Below are 24886 nucleotides of genomic sequence, written 5' to 3'. Positions count from 1 at the left end.
TGAGGTACCCCCAATTTACTTCTGGTAGGTTATACTGAAGTTCACACAGGATTTGCTACAATACCTTGTCCAACCATCCCTAGCACAAGTACAGCCACCTCCGGGACAGGAGCAAGAGCACAGCTGAGGGGAGTAACCACATACACCACCTCACTTCCCCTGCACAGGGTGCCAGTTGGCACCCAGCACCTGCTTTTCTTTATCTGCTCAATTGTCTTTTCACTGGGAAAGAATGACAAAACCCTAATATACCCATGGGTACTAAAAAGATCTTAACTATTGTTACCTTCACACTTCTCACGTAATGTCAAACATTCACCCCCAGTCTAAAATTTCAACCGAAAAGAACAAAATATTTATCAATGCCTGTTAACTAATGATTCAAAACCACTAAAAGAAAATAGTCCATCAGCAAGTCATGAAAAGGATACAGAGAAAAGATGCATGATCTGAAGACCTTTTTTTTTTTTTTTTTTTTTTTTTTTTTTTTTTTTTTTTTTTTGCTAATAATGATAAATTTGCTAAACTTTAAATTAAATGCTTAGATAGGTAGTTTGGGCATGCATAACCCTAGTTAAGCAGGTAAAACTAAGAAGCTGTAAATTTTCTTTTAAAAAGGACTTACAAGTTTCAGGTTATTTACAAAGAATTATTTCTACAAAGACTTTCACTATACTATCGCTTTGAACATTTTGAAAGTATTCTCTGAATCCTGTGTATTCATTTCTATAGTCATTAATTGACAAAAGATTGAAATAAAAACCTTTACGCTTTCCACTTTCTGGGTAGAAAGTGCACCCTTGGTTAGTTTGATCTTTCTCCTTTTGTTACTTTTTTCCAGTTTAACAGTCTTCATCCTTAAAAAGCTAAATTTCAGAAGAAAAATTAAATGATAGATTTAATAATTTAATAATTAATAATTTTTTTCAAAATACAATTATTTCAAATATCAGTTATTTATAGTGATCCAACAAACAAGGAAAAAAAGCTGTGACTTAGCCTAGTTAGGAGGAAGACAGGAGCCCCTCTAGGAACTTTGTGACTTCAATATTTATCTGATCTTTTACTCTGTATTGATGTCTCTGAATTTCTTCTCATCAAGAGCAAAGTATGCATGTGGTTCTCTTTAGCAATTTTCCAGTGCCCTTCTGTAAAGATTACTATATTTTATAACTGGCCTTGCACTTTAACATAAAATGGAACTTCACAGTTTGCTCCCTCTTCCCATATATGTCCATAGGGGCAAATGTATCTCCTGAATTAGGTGCTCTGAAATACAACTTTCTCATTCTTATTCCAATCAACAAACAAATACAAAAATCTACATCTGAAAGCATTCTTACAGAAGCATCCCTCAGTTCTATGTCTAAAATCCTATGTTTAAAAACATACAGTCTTAGATGATGGGCATTTGTAAAATTCCTTGGTACAAAAAGTGCTAGACTGGAAATGAGACACAACTTGGATACAGAAGTGCTCAACCAAAGGTTTCTTTGACAAGGCAAACTCATTAAAATGCTGCAGAAAGAACAAAGCTGAAGATTACTCCCAACAAATGAATGACTTTTCATCTGTGGATCCAGTTTTTCAAAACAGGTCTGTCTGGTAGTGCTTCATGAAGTATTAGATCCACTCCAAATTCAAATACACTGAATCACATTCCATGGGGCTCTCAAGCTCCACTAGTCCTTATTCCTCCTACCCTGGTACCTGCATGTGTCTCAAGCACTGCTGGCTCTAAGAAGGGAGCCTACTGCCTGGTTCAGAACATGTAAATTCATGAACAAGAACACTTATCTGCCTTCCTTATCATAGCAGTCGGGACAACTTTTGTCGTCCTGATGCCAAAGGATATCTGGAACTACAACTTTTCAAACTCCTGGTTACCAGCCTGCACACACCATTGCTGCACTGTAAACACTGGCTCTCACCTGCACAGCGAACTGCAATTCCACACCACAGGTTTCTCTGGTCTCAGCTTCTTTTAAGCACTATATGGGAGACTGAAGAGAAACACACTGCCACAAAAATAATTCTTAGAAACTACTGGTGAAAGCCACAGCCCCTAATGGCAAACTACCTACCCAGCCTTGCTCTAGGAAAGCCAAAACAATCTGGAGACTATCTTGGATACAAAAAGAGTACACTAATAAATTATCCTGAAGAACAAGAAACCAACCCGTGTCAAGCACAACTTTTTCCCAATCATTTGGGATTCTGGGACAAGAGCTAGGAGCCCATAGGAGAAAGTTCACATTCGCATTTAAGTCCTCCGACTGAATTCTAACTGAGCATAACAAACAGTACATGACAGCAGAAAGGAAAAATTCTTCAAAATCACTTCTGGGACTTTCCACAGTGTATCATTAAATTCAAACACATATTGCCAAAATGTAAAGCAGAGTAATCACAAAAGCAAGCTATTCTTGAGGTTTACCGACTCTTCTGCTCATCTTAGCTTAATGAATTCTAAGCATGTCATGACATGTTCCTGAGAATGTGACCATGTTACTTTCAAATGCAATTTGGCAAAACCCCAAAGCTAACTCATCTGCTTTTAACTTCATCCTTCATCATAATCACTTTTTTTTCCCAATAACTTATCAACTTTTACTAACCCATAGAGTCCAGTCCACCCAAATTCCTCCCTAATTCACAAGAACGTAACAAGTTTACATTTAAAATGGCATAATACCCAATTTAGAAACATCACCTCCTTCCTACTCTGTGTTTAGGCCATAAATATAAAACCTGCCTACACTGCATAGCATCACAGTTTGAGACTTGCAATAAAAAACAAAGCCACTGAAATTCTACTTATTGATGTTAAAATAAAAAACAAAACAGTCCTGACATTGGACCTTTCATCTTCAAAGATTATTTTATTGAATTAGATGCAATGCTATCCCAAAGTATTTAATATCATTATTAACAACATACATTTCTGTATGAGCAAAACCAACGGGGTTTTTCGTGGATCTTTTTAGCCTTTTCCATTTCAGCTGAATGAACACTAGGGATTTGATGCCAAATTTGATGCCAAAGAATGTTTATGTGTAAAGCAGACTGTTAATATGAAGGATTATTTTTTAAGGGGATAAATAACACGTGTTTCTTATTCATATTCCAAAATACAGAACTCAACCACACTGTGTGGCAGAGCTGCTGCAAATTTACAGTTACAGAACCTTGACTAACTTTCATTATGACTACAGACTGCAGTAAATGATACTTAAGTATAACAACTATTGCACTATGTTTCAATGTACTGAATGCAGTAAACCACCGTCCATAAACAACTAAATATGTCAAACCATTTTATAAATAAGCAGTGTTCAAATTTGCGCAGACTATCACTTTTGGGAACACCATGTTTACAAATCTTAAAGAAAACCATTTGCAAAAAAATTTAAAGTACAGTATAAGAGACTTCTTAAAATTTCTTTTGACCTCTCAAATGCATATTCACAACATTTTATATCACTTTTTAATAAAAACTCAAAACTGTAGGAAGCACATTAATAATACTTCAAAGCCAGTTCCTTCAACACCTTATTGTTGAATCAACTACCTAAATATTTTAAATACCACAATCTTACATTTTTAGAGCTAATCCAACTCCCTTAGAAAAAGGTTTTCCTCAAAGAACCTTAAGCGCACTGAAAATCGCAACCTACCTAGACACTGTACTTTTGCCCATTAATTTTTTGTGTCTGCTCAGGTAAGCAAATTTTTACCAATGACTGCTTCCTGTAAATGAAGTATACTGATAAAACATTATTAGTAAAATATATTGTTATCTTCCAACCTTCTTAGAATTCCTACTGTTCCATAAAGAGGAAAAAAATCCATTTGAAAACATTTTATACACTGAAAGTAAAACAAAAATAAGCTAAAATGGTTCCGAGTAGTTTTAAAGCAAAACCTTAATGCCATAATAAACAATAATCACACTCAAACTAAAGGAGTCATTAACTAGAAGAAATTAATTTTAAAAACAAAATTATTACTCACTTAAAGATTTAGGAAAAAAAAATAGATCAGCAGTAAGTGCTGGGGTCTTTTTTCCCCAGGGGGAAAAAAAAAAAAAAAGTAAAGGCTGCAGAGATCTAGATCTACAGTATCTACAGACCCTTTCTCCAAACAGAAACCATACATGCCTTGATCCTGTACAGACAAGTTATTCTAGTAATACAGACTTGTCTCATAAGAAAACCACGTAAGAAATCACAAATGCACCTGAAGTTATTTTTAACAGTGTGTAATTTATTATCAGTTAACCCCAACAGAACTTGAATACTGACAACTCTTTCTATTATTCACCTTACAGGGAACTTTTCCTCCTCACAAAAAGACAGAAATGCTTCCAAACCTATGCTTGGAACAGCAAAAGAACAAGTTCAAATTCATGAATCCATGGTTTTCAGAGATGACTGGAAAGACAAAAGCAGAAGCTGAAAGCATAGAATCCCAATATCCAAATCCAAATGAGAAGAAGGGGAAAAAAATTCCACTCCTAACAGGAAACTTTGTTTATTGCGAAAATAATGGAAATAAAAATGAAAAATAATTAAAAACAAACAAACACAAAACAGAAGATCACTAAAAAGCAATTGGGAAAGCAGATGGTGACCTTTCTAGAGAAGAAACCTGCTGTTGCACACAATCACAAAGCCATAATTTTGTTTCACCAAAAAGCCAAAGAGCATATCCACACTATAAGAGTGATGCCCAGAAAAGGCATAACACAACCAGGTGTGGGTCCTGCAGCTGCATGGTAGAACTTCACCAAGCTTTTTGCATCATCCATTCTCACAATACTTTTCTATGGTTCTTTACCTCAGAGAAGTGGCAACACTTCAAAGTACATTTGCTAACTAATTTGGACACACTTATTCTGCAAATTTTTTTAAGTCATTCAACCAAATCACTTCACTGTGAAACACTGACACTGTAGGGGACCTATTCAAGGAGGCTACCACCAAACACAGCCTAGAAGAAAGCAACCAAGTTGCCCAGGTCCATGTCAGTCAGTCCTGTGGTCCCTGAGCAATTCAAGTGCAGCCCCAGCTCCACTGCACCATGCAACACAACCCAGTCTGGCAATAGTGGGTCAACAGGAGGAAGAAAAGCAGGACAGGCTGCTGCTGTCTCCAGTGTTTCTACACCACTGTACAGCACACACAGCCTCATCACATCCGGCAAAGAAACAGCAGGACAGCAGGCGAATTTCTGTCTTCCTCCTTCCACTTACAAAGGTTGCAAAGTCAACATACACCACCAAAAAGCCAGTAGAAAGCTTCAGATGCCCCTGGTTCTGCAAACCAAACTGGCCTCCCAAGTTATGTAACCACATAATCCAGAGACACTCCTCCTTCACCAGCACTAGCAAAGAGCAGTACTGCTGCCCAAAGTAGCACCTGGCACTGCTAGATACAATATTGTGTCTGACAGATGGCTCTTTGTCTGACAAAATGGAGGTGGTATCAAACATTGTGGAAAACCCATAGGTTTCTTTTTTTGAGGAAGAGATTTCTATAACAACTTCATTGGCTATAAAGAAAGTACTAATTATACCACCTAAGTCTTACAGAAACAATCCTTCTTCCTGGAAAGGGACTACATCCTTCAGGAGCTTCAACATGTAGGACATAAAACTTCACAGCTTCCACAACTCCCTTCTGGATAGATTCTAAATTCACCTCATACTCTCTAATGCTGCTTTCTTTACTCACCTTAAAATGTTACGATTTCAATTTTAGCATCCCTACACTTAACAATATTAAGTATTTCTTCTAACACTCTAATCATTAAGACTGTATTAGATTTGTGTTATTACATTAAGTTCAGATTTGCTATACATGGAATGGCTCCTATCAATGAGTCTTACAAAACTACTGATGGAAGCATGCACCATAGCTGGCATGCAAATAGTAATAAAGTCATAAAAGAAATTAGAGAGAAAGGGTTATACTTTTTTTTTCTGAACAGATATGAAAAATTTAATCACAGCATAAACAATTTGTATCGGGGTATCATCCCTGAAGTGTCATAATTTCAGCACAAAACTAGATTGCTCTTCTGCCTTGCAGAAAGGGAAAGGGCTTAGGTTGCAAACCCTCTCTAGGTAGTGTCACAGAAGGAGCTGGGTTTCACTGAGCTCCTCCTTCTCCTCTCTTTACAGCATCAAAAATCCTACACCAAAGCAGCCTTTTGTTCAGTTCCAATGGAAGAAAGGCATCTCTCACACCACTACAATGTGAACTTTACCAGACTAATTGAAACAGTATTGCTGAAATCCCACAACACTCCAGTCTCACCATCCCTAGGATAGGGATGGATAAAGCATGAGCAGGACCCTACTGAAGTGCCAAAATAGGTAAGACTTGAGAGCACTATAGCCAAACTAAATCGGAAATAAGCACCTTTTGAATGAGAAAATTCCAATCTTCATTATTTTGTTACATACATCAATAATGTTATATTAAATGACAACATGCTTATCCAAATATTAGTCTATTTCACCTATACAAACTCTAGTCTCATTAAAATCACCCTTATTTCACCTCACTTTTCATGTTTTATAGGAAATAAGAATTCTTAAGGCCAAAGGCTGTGCATCAAACTGTATTCTTCTTTTCCAAATTAGATGTTAACTTGAGTAAAAATTTTGCAGGAAACCTGAGATTCTCCCTAGCAAATAGGTATCTCATACTCAGGAGAAGCAGTTGCTGCCATATCCTGCAAGGCAGTTTCTGGCTCCTGAGTTCTCCATAAAGTAGGAGCCAGTATCTACTGGGTAACACCATTAAATGGCTCTAAAACCCATGAGACCTCCCTGAGGAACCTATCCCCAGCATTTGATCACACTGTCCTGTGCTGCAGTGTAGGATGTGCCCAAAGTATGTATTGTATCACCATCCTCATGAGCTGTTGAAACCAGGTGGGGCAGTGTTTCCCTTGCCCCCTCCCTCGGGACTATCTTCTGTTACTGGCCCATCAATGCCTTGCTGCAGGACTCACAGGTAACTCCCTCTGGGAGCTCCCTTTGTTTAATGGTCCATAAAGGACCCACTGCATAGCTCATAGAAAGAGATCATCCCATTGTGAGATGCTCTGCCCAGGAGGAGGAGCCAAACATTCCCATCTGGATATAATCTGGGATTTAGAACAGTACTGGCAGCCTTTACCCACTGGATTCCCAGAGGATCAGAGCTACCAGACCTTTCTACTGGATCACTGCTTCAACAAGACCACTTCATCTGGACTGCTTCCATCACCCTGCTCAGGCTGTATTCTGACTCTGCCAGTGGTCTTTTGTATTATTGCATTTATTTTACTTCTTTTTTTTTTTTTCCCTTCCTATTAAAGTGTATTTCTGACTTGGAGTCTCTCACTGTTTTTGCTTTCAAACCACTGCATACACCTATCCAAATTCTCTTCAGCTTCCTAAAACCCCTCTTTATTCAAGGCATTATAACAATCTTGTCCATTCCATTTTCCTCTCACTTTTCTTTTGCACAGCTCCAGTTTCTTCTCTCTGCATTTCCGGTCCAAATTGCTAGAATCATTCCTTTTTAGTCCTTGTAACAGTTAATACACTTCTTTAAGTACAGTGTTCCATGTGAGGTCCTAACACTGTTGAATGCAGCTTACTGTATTTCACTAGTGACTGGACACAGGCACTCCTATGAATACATCCCAGAACAGTGTCAGTTTCCCTCTTTCCCTCAACAACATACTGCAAGTTCGAATGTCTTACAGCTCAGTGTAAGCACTACCTCCTTTCCTGCTAACTGAGCTGTACTCCTCATCATGCGTTTGTACTGTTTGGCATTTCTGTATTTGCCTTTTTATGCAACGCGTGTACATTTACCTTCTATTCTATCAGCCAATAATTCAGGAAAAGTATTGACAAGTACTAGGCTCAAGAAAATGCATATGGAACCTGAAATTTTCTTACAATTTCACAGTGAAATGTTCATACTACAGTTTTCCAAACAACTTATAGAAGTTTCAGTCTATGACACAATTCCTTAACTAAGATTAGGTACACCACACCAGTGTATGCCAAAAGCTCTTGTTGAAATATACAGGATCTACTGCTTCTCTACTCAAATATTCTGCTCCAGCACTGGAGAACACAATTGTTTCAGCACAGTCTGGTTTTGTATAAAACCTTTCAAAATAAGCTCTGAGAGGAACACCCAATCAGACCCATCTGGAACCTAAGTTTAGGCTTTAGCTTTACAAACCATAACCAAGTAACTCATCAAAAATAAAAAGAAAAAATAGCTATTAGTATCAGATTTGATGGAATAAAAAAATTAAAACATTTTCTTGAGGAACAGCTTCCTTTTCTTCCTCCTCGATTTGATTTTCAGAAAAACTATGCAGTATTCACACTGACAAGTCCCACTTTGAATCTCAGACCATACAGTTTGGACAACTGTCTCAACACAAAGAAATTTCAGTAAAAAAACCCAAAAACCAAAACACACATAAGGGCCAGAAAAACTGAAAAGTGTTTCTTCAAGCATTCCAGACTTTAATACAGATTAATGCAAAGTTAAAACAAAGACGCTTTTGACGTTAAAACCCTAGGTCACATAGAGCAAAGACAACAGGAAGTATTTCACTATTGGAAAGATTTCATCATTTAATTTTCAAATTACAGTACAAATTCCAGTCAAAAGTGCGTTTATACTGAAGCACACTAAAATACGCATGTCATTTTGCAAAATTTCCTCTACACCTAAACTCAGATATAGTTTTATAGTCTGCTTCTATTTGAGATATATTAGTTCAATAATTGCATTTTGAATACTGCCTGCATTTTTCCCTGTAGAAGAATTACTTCGAAAGATGTTTTCTCCGTAACCTCAGACTCAATAATCTTGACTGATGGACAATTTCATTATTTTTAATTTTGATTTGCATTTACCATTGTTGGATATTAATTTTATTACAGCACTGTTCTTTAAATTCAAATATTCTTATACTGCTTTGACTTTGCAAACCTGGAAAACCTTTATCTGATCAGTGATCCTAATCTCAATCACTTCAGGTCATTTTCAGGAACAAACTGTCCAGAGAATTTTTTTTCATTACAGAGAAATAGCATTGTTCTCCTGTGTGCACTAATGCATAAATAAAAACAAAAAGGTTTTTCTAGGTAATAAGGCCATTTTGTATGCTCCACCAAACCAACCAAGTCTGCAGTACAGGTTCTTTGCCAGTAACTGAAGAACTCAGAAACAGCTGCATTAAGAATCCTGCTTTCAAAAGCAACACCTAGGTTTGCCTTACCAACAGGGAAGCGTCAGGGAAGGAATCCTGGAGTGATCTCAAGCCACTGCCTGTAAGACATGTCTGAAGAGGCAGATTTCAAATTTGTTAGTAGTAGTTAAACATAAGTGAGGCAGACCAAGTCACTGCACCAAGGGAGCATACTTCACATTTCCTCTGATCTTATTGACTGGAACAAAGCTAATAATGCTAAATTTGTCACACCAGAATTCTAACAGCTAATGCTAAAGAGAATATGATCATTTCATTTGTCACACAGATATGCAATCAGCATCTAAAATGAATAACTAAACAATCACATACAATAAACTAAAACAAAGTTTACCACTGACTGTATTTATCTGCAGGTCATTTATTCTCTACCATATTCTATTTCAACTGCATCTTAGGTGAGTGTAAGACAGTTCTACATTGACATTAGTATCTCAGGGTGCAGCACTAAGGAGGCTTAAAGTAGAACAGACCTCAATGAACTGCACTTGGGACAATCAAAAATTATTTATAATTGAGCTCTGGTCAAACATGCAGAGCTTTGGCAAGAGCACAAAATAACTACACAAAAGACAGTGAACAGAAAACAACATTAAGCACAAAGGACCAGTAATCTTGAATGATCTTTTACTACAGATACTACCACTATTAACTTGAGTGGGAGACAGCTCTCAAAGCAGAACCACCACTACTTTGCAGACAAGTTAACCTCCAAGACTTGAGTGTCACAGTAAGTACAGATGCACAGAAATATCCAAGTTATTCTTCTAACTATCCAGGTAAAATTAAGTAGGGAAAAAGAAATACTTGGAGCTTGCTCCAGCCTCAGTTCCCCCTTTAACCACTTCATGAAATAAAATCACCATTGTTTTTCTTTGCATATGCAAGTCCAAATTACAATCACAGTTTCCATTCAGAAAGAGTCATCATGTGATAATTATGAAGAAAAATAATGCAGCTTTGACATATCCATGGAGACATAATCCTAAAACATGCACATTTTTGTATACTTTTCTGTCAAGTATACTTGTAAACAAAAATTAACCTCTTTTCTTGGTACCTTACAACCACATTCTTGTTCACTTGCATCACACAGACAACCTAACAATCCCAGCAAAACAAAGATTCTCATTTCACCAAACTTAGGGGACAGGGGTATAACAATACACAGATCAAGAAGTGTACAAACTATATAAACAGTACACACACAAGTGTGTACATGCAGATCTCAGTAAAAAGGTCTCCCAACACACTACAGATTTCAAAAGCATTACCAACTGACAGAATTTTTTCAAAAAATGTTTAATACAAAACTCATAATGTAAACTTTATTTTACCCCTCCTGTCCTGAAAAGATCACAAAGAGCAATGAAGAATATTCAAATTCACAAAACCTAAAACAATATTCAGTTTCTGCTAACCATATTCACCTGTCATTGCATTTCTCAGCTGCTTCTTTCAAAATTCTTAGTCTGTATGACTTGACAACTCCTTTTCATCTTTCACTTTTAATTCCTCCACATACTGCACCTCTGACAAGATAACTAAACTCAACATTTCTTATCTGCACACAAACTCAGGCTTTTCTCAGAATTTGGGAGAGTGTATACACTGAAGATTTCATCTGGGGAGTGAATTTCCAATGGAAAGACATCTTTATTTTTAATAAAGATGACTAAAAATTTCAGAACATTCATTTAATTAGGTACCTAAACAAAAAAAGTGACAAGTAAGTGTCACCACAAAAACTCATAAAAACACAGCATTCCAAAGACACTGACTTGGTCCACATTGCACAGATGTAACAGAGATTCCCTGCAAAGAGGAGTGGTAAGAATGAACATCAGTAGTCTTCTTAGACACTACACTAGCAAGAAAATCTTACTGTGTGAAAAGTGGCTAATTTAAATCATTGTAATACTGTAATACTTCCAGTGCTGAAATAACCCAAAATGAAAATAAACATGCAGATGACAGCAACTTCACATGGGTATATGGTTGAAAAAAAGAAAAGTAACTCTGGCTTGGGCCAGCATACATAAGTGTTTACAATGTCAGTGAAACAACACAATTTCCTGTTGATACTACCTACTTTTATGGTCTCATGTCTCTTCTGTTACTTGGAAATTAGAGCTACCCAAATCATTATGCTGTTTTACAGTGTTTTTCTTCTGAATAAGGATATTTCAAAATATCCATTGTATGTGATCACCATTTTAATCATAATTTTTAATTCAAGAAATATTAGACCAATATTATCCTAAAATCCAGACGACATTACTGCTGCAAAAAGGAAAATGAAAAATATCTTCAGGCTACCAACAATAGGCAGAAGCAAGTCCAAACTTGACTTAGGAGCATGGATATTACTTAAAAAAGCAACAAACTTTCCCACCAGTCTTAGGCAAATTTTGACCCTGCTGTGTAAAGGTGTTCCAATCACAACACACACCATTTCAGCACAATCATAAACCAAACTGATATTTCAAGAATAAGTCTCTGAATGCATAATAGAGATGGCAGACCTATCTGTAGATGTCTTCCTCACAGGTCCAAACCTCCCACTCAGGATCCAAGCCATGAAGCGACTGAGACTTTTGCTAAGGTACTCACAAAATCCAGAGTACAACAAAAAGCAAACTCCATCCCTGACATGTTAAATTACTTTGTCTTGATGAACATCAGGTGACTTTACAGCACTTCCTTCAATACTACTATACTGTACTGATATATGCCATCATAGTTGCCCAAAGACAGCAACCTCTCAGTCCCTCCACTTCACTGACCAGCTACAGAAAGATGATGTAGCATTTCTGTTTCTCTCGAATGGAAAATTCTAAACTTGTGCATAGATTAAGTAAAACTAATCCTAATTAAACTTTACATTGGAAGGAGAAAGCTGTTATAAAAACCACCCCAAGGGTCTTACTCCAGGTAGCAGGACAAATTATCCCAGTCAGCTGTATCCAACTGAAAAGGACACAGGCAAAGTTTCTGGGCACTGAGTATTTTAGTGTTAGAAGATCTGCATCACTAAAAAAATACAGATACTTCCTCTGTGACACTCGCTTCATATTTCCATTGCAGTGTCCTGAAATTAAGACAGATACCAAGTAATTTCCTGAATGGCCAAGAGAATGGCCAGTCACAATGCCTGAAGGAAAAGATGAATGCTTCAGAATAAAATTATTTCATTTTTCTCCTCCTTTTTGATATTAGAAAAAACAGGCTGTAAGAAGTCCTTTCTATCTGTAGTGCAATGAAATTTTATGCAGCAAAATTCCACAGTGACTCCAGAAAGATAAAGGTAGCGACAAACTGTAGGACACATCCAACTGGTAAGACTTGTGGCTAACTGCATCAAGAACAGGAGAGAGTGAGTTTGTTCTGGGTTTGAGTTGGTTGTCTGGTTTAGGTTTTTTCACTTTAGAGAACGGAAACCGCAGGCAGGGTGGAAAAAATAGGCAATATGGACCTGCAGGGACACCTATAGTGACAGGAACACAGTGAATACAAATGGGTCATTAGAGTTGGAGGTGAAGCTTATAAAGTCTTCAACTGTGACTGTTTTTCTTCATGTCTGAAAGGAGAGTAAGGAAAAACTGAAGCCAAGCAGTGTAAACGACCTTTTTTGAGGGAAAAAAAAAAAAAAAAAACCTAAAAAATAAAAGAGGCAGTTTCAAGAAAGGATGCTGTCAGCTAGAAAACCTGACAACATGAGAGACTGTCTGTTTTCAGGTCAAACAGCATAGGCAGATCCTCTACAACAGATATAAGTGCTTTGGAAAAACACAGGTATATTCCTGCCTATCCCTAAACTCTAACTATTAAAATTTCTGACTCTGTCAAGACTGCCAGACATGAAGGCAACACCAAAAATATCCCCCTATATGGCTAGAACTCCAACCTTTCTTTCCTCCAGCCAATGAAACAGAAATCCGCAGTGAAGCAGAGCTGGGCTTCGGCCATACCTGTAGGTAAGAATTATCTAGCTACCACACAGCATCTGTGAGGTTGCAGGATGCTTCCCTTCCCTCTTCTGTTTCTAATACACAGGTCATTGCCATGCCTTCAGCTAAATCCTCGAAGCAAAGCTATTATCCTGCTAACACCTGGGGACTGTGCTCTCTCTGATGGACAAAGATGACTACAGCCCTGTATTGTATTATAAAGTTATTTCATTCCCAGATGATGTGAGAAAGAGAGATCCACTACTGTGCCCCACAAATCTGCAGCCTGAAGCACATGCCCAGAGAGGTTAAATAAGCAAGCATCCATCTCATCCGCTGTTGAGAAGCTTTTGCACCCTGCCACCATCTTTTGGCCCTGCCCTACAATAACCAGAGCTTGAAGAAACCACAGACCCAAAACCACAGACACCAATGACAAGTAGGGCAAGCAGATTTAAAGGCCAGAAACTGCAAGTAAAAAACTGTGCAACTCAGAGATAAACAAAAATAACCAAGTGTTGTCAGCAAACAGGGGAGGGCACCAAGAATACTCCAGCTAAATACCCCTCACAAATAGGTCTATAATTCAAATAGCTGTGAGCATACAAGGATCTCCATGAGAGCACCTATGTGACTCATGCCATAAAGGTAAAGCAATCTTCGCATCTGTTAAAAACCTGCAAATTTTTTTTTTGTTTAGTATAGTTAAAGGAGTATTACATTCAATTAGATGTCTGGGCAAATAAGTTAACAGGTTAACTAAGAATTTTTCCATCTGTTGTATGCAGGATCCAAGCTCCAGCTTTAGAGCACAGGCAGCCTTTGGTACAATGTGTCCAAAAGCAGAACCAAGACAGTCCCAACAGCAACAACCCAGCCCCTGGACACTGGGAGTTCAGTACACATCAACAGCACTCATCTGAGCACATCTGCAATATTCCTGCTTTTTTGTTTGAAGTTGGTCAGTATACAGCATTGCAGCTACATCAATTCATACACTGAAACTGAATTTCATTCAATAGATCCTGACTTCTCCAAGTTTTCTCTCACTTAATTCTCCAAGTATCATATATTCACATGGAGCTATAAGAGCACACCTGTGCTAGCCTAGCCCAGTCAGGCACTGATGCAGATCCATTTTGTTTAATTTATCTGAACAACACAGCCCAGACGTGGGTGTATCGTTTTTCTCCAATCGCTCCACTTAACTCAAAACCACAGTATGTTATCCCATGTATGTTTCAAGAATTTTATCTATCCTCTGATGTTGAAGTGGGTATTAAGATAACTCCAAAATGCCCTTATTTTTAGGCTGTCAGTAGAGCAACCTTAGAGTAATGCAGTAACAACACTATAGCAATATAAAAGTGCAATTCATGATAAACAGCCACATACCTCCTAAGTAAGACTCAGGAATACAAAGCTAAGGAGATATAACTCCAACCTTAATTTACACATACTCTGCAGAGAATCAAGAGCACATGCCTTCACTAAACACCCCTTATGCATTTTATTAAACCATGAAACAGTGGTTTCTGCTCTTGTCAATCCTGCAAAGAAACAAATGCCAAATCACTGAGGAAAGTTAACTCTAAATATCATTAGTCTTTTTGTTTGTTTGGCTTGAGAGCACTTTGCAGATCACTGATTTCGTTCTTACAGGCCCTCTGTGGCTCATCCGTGGATGCTGTGCTGTGCTCATGCACTCTCACCTGCCCAGACCAACCAGTGTGCAAGACTAACCCTAACCCTAACCCTATCCCTGAAGAGACAGCAGACAGCACAAGGTGTTCCAGGAGAAGAGAGTAGCAAGATACTTTTGTTGACTAGCAAAAGTTTCTGCAGCAGACTGCAGATCAGCGAGTGATATGTGGGGGGAAAGAAAGTGTATTTGAATTAATAAAAAAGCCTCATGGTAAAGTATTCAAAATGCATTACTGGAAAATATCAACTTAAATCAGCAGTGCCCTTTCAATCACTCTTCTACTCTATTTTTATACAATATACTCTTAAAGTGGAATTGCTACATACACAACGAGTATCACTGAAGTCAAATCAGAAACTCATTACTTTAATCAAGCTACGTTTAGTTTGGGATTGGGGCCAATCCCTTCCCCAAAGCAAGTGCTTTTACACACACAGAATTTTACTGACACCAACAGAGCCCAGACTATTTTAAATAAGGGTCTAAAAATTCTGTTGTATCCATACCCCTTTTTGTAAGGAGGGAAAGAGGGTTGTAGAAGAGACTTTCACCTTTCCCTTCATTTTTCCCTCTTGTTTTAAACAGACAGCAAGGGAGAAAAATTCAAGTAGAAAAATATTTTTTAAAGCATCATCATATATATATCTGCCTCATAAATACATATTCTTAATAAGGAAATTTCAAAAATAGTTGTGTTTCACATTGAATATCACAGTACAATCTCTTGTAACTGAATGTTTAACTGAAAACTGTACACTAACAATTTAGACTTTACTGCTTATATTTAGACACTGGTTAACAGATAAAACAATTCAGTCTTTGCAGAGCACTTGTAATTCTCAATCAAAATTACAAAAATCTAACTGCATTTAACATGAAAAATAAGCCTGTAATTACTCCTTCCAGGGCCCATCCAGATTTTACACTCATTTAATAAGATGGAGCAAGGTAGTACTGACAATAAAGCAAACTGCACATCTCTTCCAGCTGATCAGTGTCCAGGTTATTTTGCGTTTGATTAGAAAACACCTTTTTATTCCTGATTGGTAAATCCGAAGTACCTAGAAACAACACAAGTTTATTAATTTCATCTCTCATAAATCTGCTCAGTTCTGTGAAAAATGAGATTCGCTTTTTGGTAGATTTTAAGAAATAGGTTTTAATAAAAAAGATAAGACAATTAAGAGATAAGGAAAAATAGCCAAGTACGGTCGGCTGGGTGACTTGGCATTTAGCCAAGTCCACAAATTGCTATTTCATAGGGTTTCTTTAAATACCCTTTTTGTTGCATTAGTTTGTTGAATATTCATATTTTTTCATAAACTAGTTTCCATATTTTAGGGACTGTTTTGTATGGCCCCTCTTTGGGTCCGCCTTTTTAGAGCATGCATGTTTTTTGGTTGTGTCTTCATTATCACCTTCAGATTGGGCCTTGGTCCGTGCTTTCTTCAGATGGGAGATGCTGATAGTTGGTGTATCAATAGCAGAGTTTTCTTTACATGTTCATTGGATGTTATTTCAGCCAAACAGACAGTTTAAGCATACTACATCACTACTACCACTATGCTTAATTTTCTTTACTAACAGCAGAAATAAAAACTTCTATCCTTACCACAAAGTTATTAATTATATAGCACACATCTTGCGAAAAGCCAACTTTATAATAGTCATTTATAACAGTTCTCAAGTCAGTGAATGATCCAGCCTTTTCCTCTTTAAATTGGCATAGCTAAATGGTAAACTTTTCTTTTGATGTGTTGCAAGTGAACATGCAAAAACTCTCTGGGTCTAATTATTGCTTCAGTATTGTCTATGCTACCCCACACTCAATTTCTTGATGAACCAGAACAGTAATTCCACTCACTAGTTCATAAGGCACTAGTAACATTCAGATGGCAGCTAAAGGGAAAAAAAAAAAAAACCCTCTTCAATATAAGCACAGATACATCTGAAAGCACAATGACCTTGTAATTAAAAAAGGTGTCATTACACAAGCACTCTTACAAATGGAGCTATAGTGAGCACACCTCTATCGTACAATATATTAAAAACCATTCTTTTAAAATAAGATACAGTAGAACATTTAAGACTACGTCAAATTTCATTATTACGAATGTTACTATGTATGCTAAATCCTTGTCCTACCGTATTTAATTAGGCATCTAGAAATGAGCATCTTGACTGTATGTAATTAAAAATAAAATGATATATATCATCCAGAAGTATCAAAAAAAATGCCCCAAAGTCAAGGCTAGAGATCATGATATTTATTATACAGATTTAACTATAAAGGTATGTAGTATTTTTAGGAAGTTTTCCCAATAGTTTCATCTCCAGCTACCTCACATCCCAATACTTCTTGCTACCTATTTGTCAGCCCTTTGTCCCTTAAAAATAGCTGCTGTAACAATACAATAACAAAACAAGCATTCAAAACCCTTCCACAGCAAATCACTTAAAAAATAATGCTGGTATATTCTGTTTCTATGTGATCTGGACTCTGAGTATGTTTTAAGTTACATTATCAATATGCAAAACATTTTTTGAAAGCTGAACAGACTCTTAGAACAAAAAAGCATAACAAAAATCCAAAGATTTGAAAAAAGTGTGTAAAATTTGCGTAACAGTTCATGTTTAATTAAGAATATGATTAAATAAGAGGTCTCTCTTTGAGTTTGCTTTTAGTTGAATTGAAGATGCTTATATGCATTTTTGCTCACTTTGACAAGAGCATAAAGAGCAACTGAGACCAGGGATAAAACTCCAAAGGTCTCAGACAGTACCATTTAAACACTGAGGTAATGCTGTAAGCCCATAAGACTGGCAACGACAATTAACATGACAGAAGCTATTTTCTTCTTCCTTTGCATTTTATCAAAGACTCTCTAAAATACTGAACTGAATTTTTTTTGAGTACTGGATAGATCTTAAGCAGCTGAGCGGAGTAGCACAAACAAAAGTTACGGGGAATTTTTAGCCTATTTTGCAACTACACAGAAGAGCAAATCCCAGGTTTATAGTCTTTACTGAAAGGCACGAGTTCCCTCCTTCATTCCCCCACTATGGACAGAATGCAAAGAATGCAGCTTCTGTCTCCATTTAAAGTTTGAGAAGTGAGACAAACAGAACTTACTATAAAAACTGCTACTCTTAGCAAAATATCTGTAAGTCTGTTATAACGGATACTCAGCCTACAGCAGCCAAGAGCTCGACTTAGGACTTGCTACTACAGAGGTCTGGCTCATGGAAACAGACACTTGAAGACAAAAAGTAATTTGATTGTTAGGAAAGTCTCAGAAAACTACCTTCGGATAAGACAGGCATATGGATAAAAACTGAACAAAACCAACCAAACAAACAAAAAAACACGTAAGAGAAAGAGGCATGTAAGATGACAGATTTGAAGATCATCCTCCATAAAGTTTAATTTTGCTGTAAGTTATTTTGCAAATTCATCCCAACTGAACTGTTCCATTTTGGGTTTTTACTAAGTTTACTAAGTTTTACTAAGTTTACTAAGTGATGTTTGTAAAAAGCTGAACTTATTCTGGAAATGGTGTGCAAAAGAACTATACTTGCTACAGACAGTTACAGAAAAAGGCATCCTGTATAGAAAGAAATCTTGGACTTCACCTCGACTCGGTCAGTTTCCAATGGACATTCTGTGAAACACGACATTAGTCACACCATGACCAGACCAAAAACATCTTAGCTCAATGACATGTTTAAATTAACTGCCAAGCCAATCTTCCCCTATCTATGAAATACTCCGATCTATGACCTCTAAAACCTAATTCTGTGAGAACCCCCAAGAACAGTAATAGCTTCCAAGATCATGCTTAAGATGGAGAAAAACATAGCCAACTACCTGAAATATCTCTTTAGAAACATGTTCCTCTTTTCCTGATGCAGCAGCTCTCTAATTCGGCTTCCTTGCTGGAAATCATAGATAACTGTCAGAGGCTAAGGCAGTGCTTGCAAGCCTGTCTAGCAAGGAACAGTTTAAAAACTACTTTTCTCATTTATCAGAGCGGGCTCTGCCAACCAACTTCTCCATTGGTTCTCACAGCAGCTTTCTAGCCAGTTTACTGACTGGCCAGATCTCCTGGGTTTGGTTAGCTGCTCACTTCCCTGTCATACAGATACCTGTAGTGGCAGATCATTGTTTGACAGGAAGCATCTATGAAGGCAGGGAAAAATGGAAGCACAAAGCTTTTTGTGCTGGTAATGATCGTAAATAGCTTGCTCAGACATGGCTGTATCAGAGCCATTGCTCTGCAGCTGATGCTTCACTCCAAAGGCTGACACCACAGAATATGTTCATATTGTTCTTCCATGATCTGTCTAGGGGAAACCAGCATCTTGCATGAATGGTTTCTGTGTCTTGCTTCCAAAAGAGAAAAATATGACACTGTTCTGAACAGTCCACATTGTCAAAAAACTTAATTCCCACAATTTTTCTAAAATCTCTCCATGTAATGCATTTTGCTTCTGTGATGGGTTGACCTTGGCTGGATACCAGGTGCCCACCAAGCTGCTCTGTCACTCTCCCCACAGGCACAGGAGAGAGAAAGCAAGATGGAATACAAGTCCAGAGTTAACTTTTAGTTTTTAGTTTACTAAAGCAAAACCAAAAGCTTGCAGGTGCAGAAAGAAAAAAAAAAAAAGGTTAATTCTCCACTTCCCATCAGCAAGCCACTTTCCAGGAAGCAGAGCTTCAGCATGTGTAGCAAGTGCCGCAGAAGGCAAACTTTGTAAAATAACAAATACCTGCCCCTCCCCGATTTCCTCCTCTTGGTCTCAACTTTTACACCTGAGCTGACTTCATATGGTATGGAGTATCTATTGGTTATTTTGGGTCAGCTGGCCTGGTTGTGTCCCCTCCCAGGATTCTGCCCACCCCCAGCCTACTGATGTGGGGGAAATGTTTTGCAAGTACAGTGCTGATGCTGTGCCAGAGCTGCTCAGCTGTAGCCAAAACACTGGTGTGTTATCAACCCCTTTCTAGCCACTGATGCAAAGCACAGCACTGTGAGGGCTGCTGTGGGAAAATGAATTCATCTTGGCCAAACCCACTACTAGTGCCTGTAGAAAACACCTTCTGCAGGCTATGAGTGGTTAACACCAGCACTCTCAAGACAGGACAGATAAGTAAAAATAATTCTAAGAGACAGAGCTTACTCCTCTCTGCCCTCGGAATGCTCAGCCGCAAGACCAACTGCAAGGAAACAGAGAAATCACATAAAGTAATAACAGCTAAAGAATAACAACAGCTTCCACTTTACAAACCCTTAACAGCTTTCAGGGGACACCCTTCTTACAGTCTTTAATGGTATCTGTTTATCAACTACTAGTACCTTCCAGGACACTGAAAACCAAAACAGGAGATTCCAAATCTGATCTCCTGCTCCTAAACTGGCTGCAAGAGTGGAATCCCTGGATCTGGACATTTACTTTTCACAACAACCCTACGGCAATTTCCTTGGCGTTAACTGAGGAAAGCTAGACTTAATGCCTAAGTAATGTCTGTGTTAACCCTTCAACAGAGGGTACTTAATGGATAAACAGAGACATTAGAGACAAAACCCTACTTAGAAAGGTCATCCGGTCATTTTAAGCATCCAAAGTGTTCACTTATCAAAGGTGTACTTTGAAACAAATAGAAGACAGTACTCTCTGTCTCCTAGCTGGACACAAGCTAAATATATTAAGTGGATATCATGCTTTTCATTTTGGTGTATTTCCTTCCCACAAGAAGGTTCTATAAGGAAGATGTTCACTCGAGAATTGCTCACTTAATTCTGCGAAGAAAAACGTACCCTCTCCACAGTCTCAGGTTACATCATCCCTCGAAACAAATCTATATGTAAAAAACTCAACTGTCCAATTTCAGAATAAATACTTGACGGCATATCAGTTTGGAGACTGCAACTCGTGTTTGCAAATTAAGAGTAAACACATACTCCTCACTAAAGAATTAGCAAAATTAGAAAAAAAAATTAAATCCAGAAATCTCAAGAGTTCTCTGTAAGAAGATGAAGACACATACACAAACACAAAAGGAATCTTCAGAATTAAATTTATTAACTGCAATATTGAGAAACTATTGGTTTCAATACTGAAATTAAGTCCAGTGAGGCTGACACATAATACAACAGAAATTTCACCTTTTAAAAGAATTGACCTTTCAAAAATCTTCAAAACCACAGGAAACATAAGTTAAAAGTTTTAAATGAAGTATGAAAGAGTGTCATGACCTTTTCCAATTGGTTTAGTTAGATAAGAGCCCAAATTAAAGATATTGTTTCAGTAGTTTATTCCCTTGAAGCACACCATGATTAGCATGTTATACATACGTGATGTATATGGGAGTAAGGTATGTCTGCTGCCCTAATGTAGTTGCCCTTAACCACTTACATATCTAACTCTTTTCAGAAAATATGATTTTTTCCATTACATTTCTTAATGATCCAGAACTCTCTAAAAAAAATTCAAGTAAGCAAGTCCACTAGTTTATGTAAGCCCATCAGCATCAAGCATATTTTTTAGTCAGAAAGCCTAAGAGATATTTTAAAGAACAAGAACATGAGAAAGATAAATTACCACTGATAAAACTCAAGTGATTCTTGAGTACACTACACACTTGAAAAAATAATACTGTAAAAAAGCCTTGAAAAAATTGGAAAACAATGTAGCCTGCTTTTGAACTTTGTCAGGACACAAACTGCTGACAAGAACTACAGCTCATATTTTAAGGAGTTTTTACAAACCATGCCTGTACCTTGGGTTAACTTCATACTGTCAGCATGGTAGCCCAGTAGGGAACTTCTCACAATAGATCTCAAGAGGAGTGCACAAATAGAAGACACATTTGTTGAGCAAAAATTACATATTGCAAACTTTTTATTCTGATTGTTTTACTCCTAATCCAATTTATACTGTTCTGATTCATTAAACACAAACAAACAAAAAGCAACAACAAAAAACAAACAAACAAACAAAAAACCAAACAAAGAACAAGGAAAAAGAAAAAAAAGTCATGAAACTGTAACTTAAACACATTTTTAGTCAGAATTGGTAACCATTTATATATGCATCTGAAAGGGGAAGCACACACTGAGACTGCAAAAGCAACACTGCACATCCTTATAAAATTATACATCAAAAAATTATCACATCTCTCAACCCAAATAATCTAAATAAGTTTTCTGAGGTACAAACTCTGGCTTTGCCAGACAAAGAAGGTTGAAGAGGAAAGATCCCAGAGGTATTGTGTCTAAAAAGCAAGCAATAAGCAGCCCATGAAGAGCCAGTAAACAAACCATAATTCAATACAACCCTTCACCAATAAGGACAAGTACCACAACCCAGGGAGGACAGAGTGGGGGAGAAGAAAATATGAGTCCAGAACTAATCCCTAACAGGAAAATATGCTAACCATATTCTCATTTGTGATCTCAATAATCACTACTCTCAGAGGCACATAGAGGCAGTCTTCAAAAAATGCATAATCCCACAGGGATCCTACTAACTACACATTGTTGCATGGGGTTTGGTTTTGGATCTTTGTGGGGTTTGTTTTGTTTTGTTTTTGTTTTCTTTTGTTTTTTTAGATTATTTGAAGGTTTCTCAATCGTTATTATACTGTAATTGCTATAGTGATACCAGGTTTAGTAGGGTTCTTATGCTTTAGCACAGGTCTAGAACCTCTACTGCATATTTACATAGGAAAATTTTTACCAAAACCTTGGGTTACACACAGAAAACAAGACCTGCATAATAAGAAAAAAAATATCCCTATCTGGAAACTGAAACATAAAAAGGGTAAGTTTTAATTCAGCAACTCACACCTTTAAGTGCATCCTAGTGAAAATCCCTGATTATTATTTCAGCCTATCTGCATAACATAAAGACTGGCTATCCGTGTATTGCTGCAAGCAGAGTCTGAAGAGGAGTACGAGGGTACAGCAACATTTCCCATGTCTCTGTGCCCTGTTGCCCTGTTACACACATTGCCGTGACACAGACTCTCAGTTTCACACAGTCATTCACAGAGCCAATGCTCGCTTCTCCTGTACCCACACATTTGCAAGGATACTCAAGTTCTTGTATTCTTTACCTGGACTTGCAGAGGCCTACATGCCTACCTATTAGCCAGCTGAAGTCAGAAGACTCAATAGCAATAAAGCAATAAAACTCAGTGGAGAAAGATATGTGGGATAAATCTGGATCTTATAGCTGACACCCAAAGACTTACAGCTGAGTCTGGGTATTAAGTCTCACTTGTAAAACACTAAGTGAAGAAAGTGAGTCATATATTCCTTAAATAAACATCTTTACTATTTTCACAGTAGTTTTAATGCAGGTGAACACACCAAATAAAACTAAAACCTTCACCACACCTGAGAATATTCACCCTTGTAACACTTACACTTTTAATTGCTTCACCCTTTTTCTCATGACATAATCCTCCTTTACATGACATAATCCCCCTCACGCAGAAAGTATCTTCATTTACAACACAAACAGTGGTAGTCATTCCTTAACCATGAAGTCACAGCTAACTGCTTTCCACTCCATTTCTAAAAATATCAATAATCTTCCTATGGACATAACTTATCTCCTTAAGTGACACTTCCTTTCAGAAAAGAAAAGATAAAAATCAAGAGCACGAATATACTTCTTCTAAGCATTTAACCCTAGAGTTTTTTTCAAAAGAAATCTTGAGCAGATAGCCCCCCTTGAAAACTGTCTATTTTAAAGTTGGGAATTCTGAACAAAATCCTGCAATTTAAAGTTTAAACCAATATTTCTAAATTAAGGATTTTCAAGAAATTTGCTATAGCTCTTCTTATGCTTCATGTTCAGAACACCACAATCAATTGCATGCATATGAAATGCATTTTAATCTGGCCCTTGGCTACAACTGGTTTCAAATGCACTACTTTGGAAGAAGAAAAAGCTATGAAAACATACCGGTTCAGTCTTACTAAATTAAGACTTAAATTACAGAAAGCACAGGAAGTAATATTGTATTGTGTAATAGCAGTCATTAAGACCTCACATTCATTCACTTGGCCAGCTTACAGAATGCACAATCCTTTTAGGACCAAACACAACCTTCAACCATCTTTCAGGCCAAAGTGATCAATTTTATTCTTTTTTAGAGCAGTTAAGATAGTTCAGTGTTTTTCAACAGAAAAATATCCCCCTCCAGCTGAAAACATTTTCAAATCTAGTCTGTTTGGATGCTCTAGTACTTGAATGCTGTGCAACAGTGACAAGTAGAGTATGTTCTTGTCTTAGGAAGCCACTGTGTACCACCACAATGAAGACTTGCTCAGATCTGCTTCAGCTGCAAGGCTCTGCACAACCCTGCTCACATGCTGAGATCCTGCAGGCTCTCTGCTTTCCACAATGCATTTCCCCTTCTTGCACAAGACTGCTGTGTGATGGTGCGGATGTAAGCTTAGCCATGAGATAGCTAAGGACCCCTCACCCTAGGACTGAGAAATGCTTGTCATTGTCTTAAATACCAGTTGGGTGCTATTAGGAGAATAGCTAGAACACAGGGGAGGAGGAAACCAGAGGAGGAACTGGAATTCAGAACAGGATCAGAAAAAGAAACTGCAGAAAGAAAGAGACAGATGTGTAAGATGCTGCTGATGGGCAGGCAGAGAGTCCCAAAGACACAGACACTACAGCATGCAGAGCCTCAAATCCTGGACCCAACCCTTCTGGATTTTCCCATCCTTTGGCCAATGGACCAGGAACCACCATCAAGATCTACCTCTATTGTCTTCTAATCAATGACACAGAGACTACAGAAAGAAAATACGTCAAGCTAAGATGTTTAAATGCCACATATGTAAACCAACTTTATGTCTGTCCATGAAGGTTTATACTTTTTTTTTTCTTTTTTTTTCTTTTT

At 37.5% G+C, this 24886-nt stretch overlaps 1 protein-coding gene across 1 annotated transcript in view; it reads right to left on the bottom strand.

Moving 5' to 3' along the window:
- The window catches only part of CNOT2 (CCR4-NOT transcription complex subunit 2), an 85399-nt gene that overhangs the window by 48579 nt on the left and 11934 nt on the right, over nt 1–24886 (bottom strand). The gene's annotated exons all lie outside the window — the stretch shown is intronic.

This window comes from Sylvia atricapilla, chromosome 5 (assembly GCF_009819655.1).
Source record: "Sylvia atricapilla isolate bSylAtr1 chromosome 5, bSylAtr1.pri, whole genome shotgun sequence".
Classification (NCBI taxonomy): Eukaryota; Metazoa; Chordata; class Aves; order Passeriformes; family Sylviidae; genus Sylvia; species Sylvia atricapilla.
This window is presented reverse-complemented; position numbering and strand designations above follow the sequence as displayed.